This window comes from Lontra canadensis, unplaced genomic scaffold, assembly GCF_010015895.1.
Source record: "Lontra canadensis isolate GAN:19392208 unplaced genomic scaffold, GSC_riverotter_1.0 scaffold1, whole genome shotgun sequence".
In the NCBI taxonomy this organism is placed as follows: domain Eukaryota; kingdom Metazoa; phylum Chordata; class Mammalia; order Carnivora; family Mustelidae; genus Lontra; species Lontra canadensis.
In genome coordinates this window covers 17105109-17112859 of record NW_022630995.1, presented here as the reverse complement: position 1 = coordinate 17112859, position 7751 = coordinate 17105109, and the positions used below count along the sequence as shown (strand labels likewise).

General features: G+C 34.2%; 2 pseudogenes; one reads left to right on the top strand and one right to left on the bottom strand.

Moving 5' to 3' along the window:
- Window positions 1–358: 358 nt before the first annotated feature.
- Window positions 359–1358, bottom strand: LOC116872463 (annotated as a pseudogene).
- A 5694-nt stretch (window positions 1359–7052) lies between these two features.
- LOC116871689 overlaps window positions 7053–7751 on the top strand; it is a 1630-nt pseudogene continuing 931 nt past the window's right edge.

Here is a 7751-nt window from a genome sequence, read left to right as displayed (position 1 = left end):
AATATCACTCAAAGACTGAACTTTGAGTAAATAATAAGTTAGAGTGTCAATGATGAAAAACGTGATATCATCATCACTATCAGTACCTTGATGTAGGTAATGATGTAATCATGTGATCCATGTAAAATTCTATTTATTTTTTTAGGATGGATGCAGTATACTTTATTGATGGTATGAAACAAGAGAGGGCTCCCTGAGTCCCGCCCCTTCTTCAGGGGGTCTGAAATGGAAACTGCTTTGAGGTTGGGAGATTTTCAGTGTGTTAGGAGATGAGTTGGGGTAAGGACTCCCCAGCAGCTGAGGGTCTCTCTGTTTCTCTTCCTCTTGGTCTCGCTGGGGCTGGTGGTCCAGGGAGCTCTTATTCCTTGGAGGCCATGTGGACCATAAGGTTCACCACCCAGTTGCTATAGATAAATTCATTGTCAAACTGGCAAATGAGCTTGGCAAAGTGGTCATCAAGAGCAATGCTAGCCCCAGCATAGAAGGTAGAAGAGTGGGGGTCACTGTTAAAGTCACAAAATACAACCTGCTCCTCAGTATAGCCTAGCATGCCCTTGAGGAGGTCCTCCAATGCCTGCTTCACCACTTTCTTGATGTCATCATATTTGGCAGCTTTCTCTAGGCAGCAGGTCATATGCATGACTGACACATTGGGGATAGGGGCACAGAAAGCCATGCCAGTAAACTTACCATTCAGCTCAGGGATGATCTTTCCTATAGCCCTGCTGGTGCCAATAGGAGCATAGTTGATGTTCTGTTTGGCCCCTTAGCCATCACATCACAGCTTTCCAGAGGGGCTGTTCATGGCCTTCTGTCTGGTAATGATGGCATGGACTGTGATCATGAGTCCTGTCCACAATTCCAAACTTGTCTTGGATGACCTTGGCTGGAGGGTCCATGTAGGTCGTGGTGCAGGAAGCATTGTTGACAATATTAAGTGAGTTATCATATTCTCATGGTTTCACACTCATCATAAACATGGGGGCATCAGCAGAAGGGGCAGAGATGATGACCCCCTCGTCCCACCCTTCTAGTGAGCCATAGTCTTCTCCATGTTGATGAAGACCCCTGTGGATTCCACATTGTGTTCAGCACCAGTACCGCCCCATTTGATCTGACTGGATCTTGTTCCTGGAGGATGCAGAGGGTTTTCCACTGGTGACAGATTTCCCTTTTTCAGTCTTCACTGTGTGGTTGAATTTGCCATGGATGGAATCATACTGGAATTTGTGGACCATGTAATTCAGGTGAATGAAGGAATCACTGATAGCAACAATGTCTACTTTGCCAGAGTTAAAAGCAATTCTGGTGACTAAGAGCCTAGTACAGTCAAATTTGTTTACTCCGACCTTCATCATTATGTCTTGGGGATGTTGCTGGCACTGCACCAGAAGATGCAGCTCTCTGTCACACAGGAAGGAGCAGAAAGCCCCATTTTAAGTTTTAATTAATACTTCAGTCTGTAATTATTACATTTCTGTCTAAAATAATTAAAATCCTTTTAAACAATGACACTTCAAATGTTTTCAAAATTTTCATTGCAAATACAGTAAAATCTATTTTCTTAAATTTGTCATTTAAGATTAAGAAAATTTATGGCTTTAAACAATTCTCTCACTTTTCTTTTACCAACTTTTTCTTACCTATAGTGTCTCATGACACTAAAATTCCATTCAAAACAATCTCCCATGATATCCTCTAATAATCTGAACAACTTCATGCCTGTATGCCTTTTCTATGTTGTTAACTCTAGCTAGAAACACTTTATGCCATTCAGCAAAAGGACAAAGATTCTTCAATGTCTTATCAAGTGCAATGTATACAGTTAATATTAGGCAATTCTGTTTTGTACTCCCTATAAACCTAAATTTGTTTTAATTTGTTAAAACTGTAAACTTTTTGAGGATCAGAATTATTTCTTACTCAACTTTTCATTCTCTGGGAACAACAGATGCACCTTTTGTGTAGTAGGCATTCACTTTTTTTTTATTTTATTTTGTTTTTAAATCAAGCTTTTGTGTGTAAAATATATTAATTTGTAAAATTGGTTATATTTAGCTGAACTCAAGAAATTAAAATGTCTAAATAGTTATTTTAGATTTCAATGATCATAGTTATCATATATGAACTAGACAGATCAACTTTTTTGTTATTCTCAATAAAACAATCTGTGCCTTGTATTCTCACGTCTTTGAACTTGAATTCTGTCAGATTTCAGAGAATAAAGAGATTCAGATCTGTCAGTTCTGGGACATCTATGAAACATTTGTGTCTCTAAGAAATATGTCTGTGGTTTAGCTAAAGCTAATTTTTTTCCAGGCCTAAAAAGTACACTAAACCAGTGTGAAAGTGTCAGGGATAAGAAATGTAACCATCTTAAATGCAATATTTGAAGAAGAGTCCTAAACAGAGATTCCCCAACAATTTTAAGTGTTCCTCTTCCCTGCATTATGTAAATGCAAAGCACATCCCAGAGTGGTATCCTTTCAAAGTGAGGAGGATGCATATCTGAGATATATCACTATGCTAAAAAGAAATAAAATAAATTCCATGGAATCCAAGGAGACTACAGGTCTTACACCCTATAGATGAGTTGGAAAGGCAGAGAAATATGAATTTCTACATTTTAATATCTAAAGCCTTTTATAACATTGTATCTTATTCTCAAACACCCAGTTCTTGTCTTGAAAATACTTCTAATATTCTCTTTAACAAAAATGTATTCTGAACAACTATATGAATAAGAGAGATTGACATGTTAAATGAAATCTCCAAATATAATGATGTAGAGAGAAATAGATTTCAAAAGGCAATTCAGTGAGTTAGGTAAAATGCTTAGAATTACCTAGTAATGTTGCATAAGTGACTATTGGATAGGTAACAATTCCAAAGTAGATTAGTATGCCTTATTCCCCATTCCCGCCGACTCCAGAAGATTTTATCATTCTGGTGTTTGCTTGTTTATAAATGTTGGAATAGGAACTTTTTTTCGTTTTTCCTCTATTTTAGGTAATATTCATGGAAAATTACATCTTTACTTAGAATCAAGAATTATCTAGTTTATTATGTCCCTTCATATTATTCATATTCATTTCCTGTGGTCTACAGTCTAAGAAGGAAATGCAGATAAAAAATAATAAATATAGGGATGCCTGGGTGACTTAATCGGTTAAATGGTTGGCTCTTGATTTTGGTCCAGGTCATGATCTCAGGGTCCTGGGATCAAGCCTCATGTCAAATTCTATCTTAAAAAAAAAAAAAAAAAGATATAAAATGAACAGATATATTGTATGTTAAAAGGAGATTACTGCTCTGGAATAAAGAAAAACAATAGACCAACTTAAGAGGCATGATGGACACTAAGGGTGGAACAGTATAATATTAGGTTGGAAAGTATAATACACTGGTACAATAATTATGAAAGGGAATTTTACAATTCAGAATAAACATTGACAAGGTAAGTTTTGAGCAAAATCTTGAAGAATGTGATTAATTTGTTCATGTGGTTTTATAGGGAAAAGCTTGATAGAGAAAGGAAATATGGGATCACACAACTTGCTTGTTACAAACTGTTTGAAGGGAAGTGTGTTTTCTGACAGAACAAGACTCTACAGTGAAGCACCTACATTTTCTGTCTGTTTTGAGAGTGTTTATGTACGAGGAGATTTGGTTGATATTATACTTTCCAATCTAATAACTACCATTCAATGTCTATATTATTGTTATTCCTGTTTATCAGGTGAGAAAATTAATCTTAGAGAAAAATAGGATAGTTTAATCACTCATTAATAGTAAGTATTGGGACTGGGACTCCAATAAATTCAATTATGTATGTGAGTATATTTAAAAATTTGCACTTTTTATATGCAGACTTTTCTTTATATAAAATCCTATGAATATAGCTTCTTTTTCTGACCACTGGTGATAAGTTTTTGCATGAAAAATTCAAATTATGTTTTCAGTAGTTTTAAAATTTAATGGGAAGCTAGTCAATGGAATTTTCAGAGTCCTTGTTATATATGTCTTCATCGATATAAATGAAAACATACCATAGCTTTGAAATAAAATAATATTTTCATCTTTGTGTATTATAACTTGGTAAGATAGAAAACATTAATATGTTTGATCATGTTAGTCATTTTTGCAATAGACTTGAAACCAATTACCATGTTACTTTTTCTAATTGCCTATATCTATAGAAAATCTGAGGTGTTTCCAAGTTGCACAATTAATCAGTCATCCTTATAACACATTGGGCCATAGATTCCTTCAGGATAGGCCCATGTGGGACATTCCCCTCCCCTTAATTTATTTCTTATACACTATAAAGTGTATTATACATGGCTATGTTTTGTTTCTACTTCAAGTTCTTCATATTTTAACTTTACTAGAGAGATAGCTTGTTCCTACTACAATAGATAGCTAATGGTACCCTTTAAGTAAAATTTATTTTAACCAGTTAAAGTCTCAGAATACAATCATATTTCTATCTTTGAGAGAATTACATTTTACCATATAAAAAGCTAACTATAAGGTATTCAGTATATTATTGTCTAGGCAGCAAAAATTTCAGTTGTATGATATTCTTTTTATGTATAGTTGAACACAGATGCATCTTATATAAATTGGATCGTTTAGGGTTCTGGAGTATGGAAAATGAAAAGGAAATTGTATCTGTCTTAATTGGTGTCATGAAGGATCTAATAACTCCTGTTTTTTCAATTTTTTACTGGGCATCTTAGTGACAATAATAGATGGCTACTTTACCATACTCTCAGTGTTCAATGTTGCAAATTTAAATACTTGTTTATGGTAAAGGAAATCCCATCCACTGTTTTTCATTTGTCATACATTAGCCCCAGCTGATTATGATCTACCAATGGAAGTAGGGAAATATGATTCATATCTTCTTAATGTCTAATTATATTTCTTTTTAACAAACACACTCCTATAAAAAGGATCCTAAATAACTGATCCTATTCCATTGTGTTCTATTCAGTATTAAATGATATTTATTAATGATAGATTTTATTTTTTATTTTTAAATTTTTATTTTAATAATTTTTATAAATGCTATTTATTAATGATAACTTTAGATAAAATATGGTTAACTTGAAACTTGCAAGTAGTTTTGGCACTTGAGGAACCTAGCTGAAATTCTTCCCTTTTTTCCTGCCTTTAAAAGAAAAACAACACAAAAATTCCAGAAACTGGTTGATTTTCAGATTTGCAATTATTTTTATTAAATCCATTCTTTCAGTAATCATTTTCTTCCTAGTTCAGGCTCTCATTAGGGTTTTGTGTTTCACTGGCCCCTAAGCCCTTCAAACTCAGAATGGCCAGATGCCATGAAACAACTTTCCTTTAATATCCTCCCTTAAGACTTGTATTTTATCATCCATTTATGTTTTGTCGAATGGTACCTTTATCCACTATTTTCTCTATAAATATTCTGGAAGCACTCATTGTTTCTATATTTAGTTGTTATATGTTATATAAATCCACCATTTTGTGTTTTTCATAACTATTTAATGTCTCTGTCCTCTCTTCTTTATTTTTAAAAGAGCTGAATTCTCTCATATCCCTCCAATTTATTCTTTATATTACTGCTGATATGAAATTTCAAAATACAAGTCTTATTTTGTTATTATTCTTCTTATATTTCATTTGTATTTATTACCTGTAAAAAAACAAAACTAAACTAAACTAAACAAATCATCTATTCCTTGTATTAGCATTTAAGGCTTTCCATGATCTAAGATCTGGTTATACATCAACCTTCATCTCCTGTTACTATGAGACATATTCTATATAGCGATATTTCATTAAATATGTTGTATTATAATTATTTCTTAAAATATAATTTCCCTTCTATTAGACCTTAAAGTTAGTGCGAACTTCAATTTTATCTCACTCATCTTTGGATCCAGGTGTTTCATTCGGTGCCTGACAAGTTCTTGTTTTGACATATTGCATTTTCTCATTCTTTTAAATATTATATATTTTGACTTAAGAAGTATTTTTAAAGGTCACTGGAGTTTAACAGATTATTTGATAAGGGAAAATGAGCAGTGATATGAGAACATCAGAGGGACTGGATTATTATTTCAGCACTCCTGCCCACTAGCCACATGACTGTATAAATCCCAGGTTCATTATCTACAGATAAAGAATAACCCCACACTGCCTACTTCTTAGTTGTTGTGAGAATCACAAATAATGACATTTACAAAGATACGTTATGCATAATAAAGTTCAATAAAAATAATATACACTACTGCTATTAAAACCAGGTGAAAATACTGAAATCTATTTTACCTTCTCAGTAAACACAGCAATATGAATGACAATAAGGTCTTTTAAACCAGAGTGTTACTCAAATATATTCCATCTGTGAAAAGAAACTCTGCTTCACGACACTTTTGAAAACTTGTTGCTGTGGTTTCACGGCTCTATGTTCGTCCATATGTGTGCGCATGTGCGTGGCTCTTATTGACTGATAGGGCACAGTTAAGAAATTCTCCTGTGTACCACTCAGGGATTTGATAAAACTACGATTTGATAAAACATTTGATTTATGATTTACATAAGTAGAAGAAAAATTTAATCATTTTTGTGATTCCCTTATTTCTTCTATAGAAACAGATAAAATAGTATAAAATAGTAAATTAAATAGTAAATAGTATTAAATAGTAAATTAAAATTACATGAAGTGGAGATTTCAGGATCACAGTGCAGATTCATTTAAAAATTTCAGTGACAATGAAATCAGGGGAAAAGGACTAAAATGATTTTCTGTGAAATATGTAAGTTTCTAAATATCAAAGATTCAAAAGTTCCTGCCTCTCAGATACTTTTTTTTTTTTTTAATGGGAGACAGATGGAGAGGATGGTTAAGACATTGATGGATGTCTTAATCCAGAAAGCAGGTTTCTGAGTCTTGAATATATCTTGCCAATTATCAACAGTAGCTTTGCTTCACCTTCAGTTCATTGCTGTAAGTGAGGAAAGATAACCAACAAGTAGTGTTAGTGCTGCTTGGAGACACGGACATGACTGAAGAAGAGTTGTCTGTGGGAAAGCGACAGTGGTACCACCTGTAACAGGAATGATTAATGGCTGTGAGGTAGGAGTGAAAGCATTTATCAGAATGTTAAACTTTGGAGATCAATTTTGGGGGCAGAAAAAGATACTGAGTTATGATAATCACTTCCTAGCTTGTCCATATTGCTTCTACTTTATGGTTCACTATTTTGCAAATATCACACTTAGTCAATCTTTCTTTTCTTACTAATTTTCAAAACAATGTCCTTAACATTCACAGAAGCGGCAAGATTTATAACATTTGATTACAATTTGATTTAGTGACTTTGTTTTCATTTTAGTCGCAGTGAATTGTTTGTTTCAGGGTGATACAGAGCTGGTTAGTCCTATATCCTTCCTCATTTCCTTATTCTTTCCTTTTTTGAGCCTCAGTTTATAAATTAAGCAGAAAACAAGAATATATAAAACAGGCTCCAGCACCGTGCTGGGAAATGACCTCAGCGGTGGCAAGGTGAGCGGGTGGCACCAGCAGCCAGAGCCCGGAAAGCAGGACACACGCACCTGCCCCGCAAGCCGGGCGGCGACGATCCTGCAGGTGCTGTCATTAGTGTCCCACGTCAGTCACGAGCTGCCGGGGCTGGACGGTCATGGAGAGCCTGGCAGAGAGGACTGTAAAGTCCAATCTTTTTTTTTTTTTTTTTTTTTTT